The following is a 4,300-nucleotide window of genomic DNA, read 5'->3' on the forward strand; positions in this document are numbered from 1 at the left end:
TCTGTGTGTCTCTCTGTGTGTATCTCTTTCTGTGTGCGTGTCTCTGTGTATATCTGTCTGTCTGTGTGTCTCTGTCTGTGTGTGTATCTCTGTCTGTCTGTGTGTGTCTGTGTATCTCTTTCTGTGTGTCTCTGTGTGTGTATATCTGTCTGTGTGTCTGTGTGTCTGTGTGTGTGTATCTCTGTGTGTCTGTGTGTCTCTGTGTGTGTATCTATCTCTGTGTGTGTCTGTGTGTGTATCTCTGTCTGTGTGTCTCTGTGTGTGTATCTCTGTCTGTCTGTGTGTCTCTGTGTGTGTATCTCTGTCTGTGTGTGTGTGTGTCTGTGTGTGTATCTCTGTGTGTCTCTGTGTGTGTCTCTGTGTGTATCTCTGTGTGTCTGTGTGTGTATCTCTGTCTGTGTGTGTCTCTGTCTGTCTCTCTGTGTGTCTCTGTGTGTGTGTTTCTGTGTGTCTCTGTGTGTGTCTCTGTGTGTGTATCTCTGTCTGACTGTCTGTGTCTCTGTGTGTGTATCTCTGTCTGTCTGTGTGTATCTGTGTGTGTGTCTCTGTCTGTCTGTGTGTCTGTATCTCTGTCTGTGTGTGTCTGTGTGTGTATCTCTGTCTGTCTGTGTGTGTGTCTGTGTGTGTATCTCTGTCTGTGTGTTTCTGTGTGTGTCTCTGTCTGTGTGTCTCTGTGTGTGTCTCTGTGTGTCTCTGTGTGTGTCTCTGTGTGTCTCTCTGTGTGTCTCTGTGTGTGTCTCTGTCTGTCTGTGTGTGTCTGTGTGTGTATCTCTGTCTGTGTGTCTGTGTGTCTCTGTGTGTGTATCTCTGTCTGTCTGAGTGTGTCTGTGTGTGTGTGTCTCTGTCTGTCTGTGTGTGTCTCTGTGTGTGTATCTCTGTCTGTCTGTGTGTGTCTGTGTGTGTGTCTGTGTGTCTGTGTGTCTCTGTGTGTGTCTCTGTCTGTCTCTGTGTGTGTATCTCTGTGTGCCTCTGTGTGTGTCTCTGTCTGTCTGTGTGTGTCTGTGTGTATCTCTGTCTGTCTGTGTGTGTGTCTGTGTGTGTATCTCTGTGTGTCTCTGTGTGTGTCTCTGTGTGTCTCTCTGTGTGTCTCTGTGTGTGTGTCTCTGTCTGTCTGTGTGTGTGTCTGTGTGTGTATCTCTGTCTGTGTGTCTCTGTGTGTGTCTCTGTATGTCTGTGTGTGTGTCTGTGTGTGTATCTCTGTCTGTGTGTCTCTGTGTGTGTCTCTGTCTGTCTCTCTGTGTGTCTCTGTGTGTGTGTATCTCTGTCTGTCTCTCTGTGTGTCTGTATCTCTGTCTGTGTGTCTCTGTGTGTGTGTCTCTGTCTGTGTGTGTGTATCTCTGTGTGTCTCTGTGTGTGTGTCTCTGTCTGTCTCTCCGTGTGTCTCTGTGTGTGTATCTCTGTCTGACTGTGTGTGTGTGTCTGTGTGTGTATCTCTGTCTGTGTGTGTCTCTGTATGTCTGTGTGTGTGTCTGTGTGTGTATCTCTGTGTGTCTCTGTGTGTGTCTCTGTCTGTCTCTCCGTGTGTCTCTGTGTGTGTATCTCTGTCTGTCTGTGTGTGTCTGTGTGTGTATCTCTGTGTGTCTCTGTGTGTGTCTCTGTCTGTCTCTCCGTGTGTCTCTGTGTGTGCAGGCGTTCTGCCGTGGAGAGGCAGGCACAGGAAGTGGCACGTGACCAAGCAACGGAGACCCAACATCATGAATCGACTGCCCACGTCTTAGAGAATTATATATGAGACGTGTGTGTCTGTGTGTGTCTGTCTGTGTGTGTCTGTGTGTGTGTCTGTGTGTGTCTGTGTGTGTGTCTGTGTGTGTCTGTGTGTGTGTCTGTCTGTGTGTGTATCTGTGTCTGCCTGTATGTCTGTGTGTGTGTGTGTGCGTCTGACTGTGTGTCTGTCTCTGTGTGTGTGTCTGCCCGAGATCGATTACCTGAGCCGGTCCCGGGCCTTCCCTAGGTCGACTCAGCCTCAAATGAGTACCTGGTGTAGCGGTGTAGTGGTGTAGTAGTAGTAGTGTAGTAGTGTATTGGTAGTGGTGTAGTAGTAGTGGTGTAGCAGTGTAGTAGTGTAGTGGTGTAGCGGTGTAATAGTGTAGTAAACATTGCTAGCACTGGGGAGACAAAGGCGGCCGGGCGTGGTGCCGGCCACCCACCCACTTCCCCCCTCCCCGTCGTGTGCTATGATAGCCTTCATAGGCGCTGCTACTCGCTAACAGCACTTGCCCTTACAGTCAGTTAGAGGCTACACGGGGGATCTTTGCCTTTGTCTCCTTCATAGGTGCTGCCATTAAGCTTTGACCTAAACGCAGTGAGATTGATGATCCTGGTGCGGTCACCACTGACGCTTTCGTTATTTGGGCTTCTAAACTCAACCCCAGTTAGATTCCCCTGGTACTCTACCCCAGTTAGACTCCCCCTGTAACTCTACCCCAGTTAGACTCCCCCTGTAACTCTACCCCAGTTAGACTCCCCCTGTAACTCTACCCCAGTTAGACTCCCCCTGTAACTCTACCCCGGTTAGACTCCCCCTGGTACTCTACCCCGGTTAGACTCCCCCTGTAACTCTACCCCAGTTAGACTCCCCCTGGTACTCTACCCCGGTTAGACTCCCCCTGTAACTCTACCCCAGTTAGACTCCCCCTGGTACTCTACCCCGGTTAGACTCCCCCTGTAACTCTACCCCAGTTAGACTCCCCCTGTAACTCTACCCCGGTTAGACTCCCCCTGTAGCTCTACCCTGGTTAGACTCCCCCTGGTACTCTACCCCGGTTAGACTCCCCCTGTAACTCTAACCTAGTTAGACTCCCCCTGTAACTCTACCCCAGTTAGACTCCCCCTGTAACTCTACCCCAGTTAGACTCCCCCTGTAACTCTACCCCGGTTAGACTCCCCCTGTAACTCTACCCCAGTTAGACTCCCCCTGTAACTCTACCCCGGTTAGACTCCCCCTGTAACTCTACCCCGGTTAGACTCCCCCTGTAACTCTACCCCAGTTAGACTCCCCCTGGTACTCTACCCCAGTTAGACTCCCCCTGTAACTCTACCCCAGTTAGACTCCCCCTGTAACTCTACCCCAGTTAGACTCCCCCTGGTACTCTACCCCAGTTAGACTCCCCCTGTAACTCTACCCCAGTTAGACTCCCCCTGTAACTCTACCCCAGTTAGACTCCCCCTGTAACTCCACCCCGGTTAGACTCCCCCTGTAACTCTACCCCGGTTAGACTCCTCCTGTAACTCAACCCCAGTTAGACTTCCCCTGTAACTCTACCCCAGTTAGACTCCCCCTGTAACTCTACCCCGGTTAGACTCCCTCTGTAACTCTACCCCAGTTAGACTCCCCCTGTAACTCTACCCCGGTTAGACTCCCCTGTAACTCTACCCCGGTTAGACTCCCCCTGTAACTCTACCCCAGTTAGACTCCCCCTGTAACTCTACCCCAGTTAGACTCCCCCTGTAACTCTACCCCGGTTAGACTCCCCCTGTAACTCTACCCCAGTTAGACTCCCCTGTAACTCTACCCCAGTTAGACTCCCCTGTAACTCTACCCCGGTTAGACTCCCCTGTAACTCTACCCCAGTTAGACTCCCCCTGTAACTCTACCCCAGTTAGACTCCCCCTGTAACTCTACCCCGGATAGACTCCCCCTGTAACTCTACCCCGGTTAGACTCCCCCTGTAACTCTACCCCAGTTAGACTCCCCTGTAACTCTACCCCGGTTAGACTCCCCTGTAACTCTACCCCAGTTAGACTCCCCCTGTAACTCTACCCCAGTTAGACTCCCCCTGTAACTCTACCCCGGATAGACTCCCCCTGTAACTCTACCCCGGTTAGACTCCCCCTGTAACTCTACCCCGGTTAGACTCCCCCTGTAACTCTACCCCAGTTAGACTCCCCCTGTAACTCTACCCCGGATAGACTCCCCCTGTAACTCTACCCCGGTTAGACTCCCCCTGTAACTCTACCCCAGTTAGACTCCCCCTGTAACTCTACCCCGGTTAGACTCCCCCTGTAACTCTACCCCGGTTAGACTCCCCCTGTAACTCTACCCCGGTTAGACTCCCCCTGTAACTCTACCCCAGTTAGACTCCCCCTGTAACTCTACCCCGGTTAGACTCCTCCTGTAACTCTACCCCAGTTAGACTCCCCCTGTAACTCCACCCCGGTTAGACTCCCCCTGTAACTCTACCCCGGTTAGACTCCCCCTGTAACTCTACCCCAGTTAGACTCCCCCTGTAACTCCACCCCGGTTAGACTCCCCCTGGTACTCTACCCCGGTTAGACTCCCCCTGTAACTCTACCCCGGTTA

At 51.9% G+C, this 4,300-nt stretch overlaps 1 long non-coding RNA gene across 1 annotated transcript in view; it reads left to right on the forward strand.

Moving 5' to 3' along the window:
• Window positions 1-2,999, forward strand: part of LOC116956650 (uncharacterized) — a 15,405-nt gene extending 12,406 nt beyond the window's left edge. Inside the window, exon 3 of the long non-coding RNA XR_004405017.2 lies at window positions 1,630-2,999. This is a non-coding gene — a long non-coding RNA (uncharacterized LOC116956650). The remainder of the gene's footprint in view (window positions 1-1,629) is intronic.
• Window positions 3,000-4,300: the final 1,301 nt, after the last annotated feature.

Source organism: Petromyzon marinus, chromosome 66, assembly GCF_048934315.1.
Source record: "Petromyzon marinus isolate PM22_M1 ecotype Great Lakes invasive population chromosome 66, UKy_Petmar_22M1.pri1.0, whole genome shotgun sequence".
Classification (NCBI taxonomy): Eukaryota; Metazoa; Chordata; class Hyperoartia; order Petromyzontiformes; family Petromyzontidae; genus Petromyzon; species Petromyzon marinus.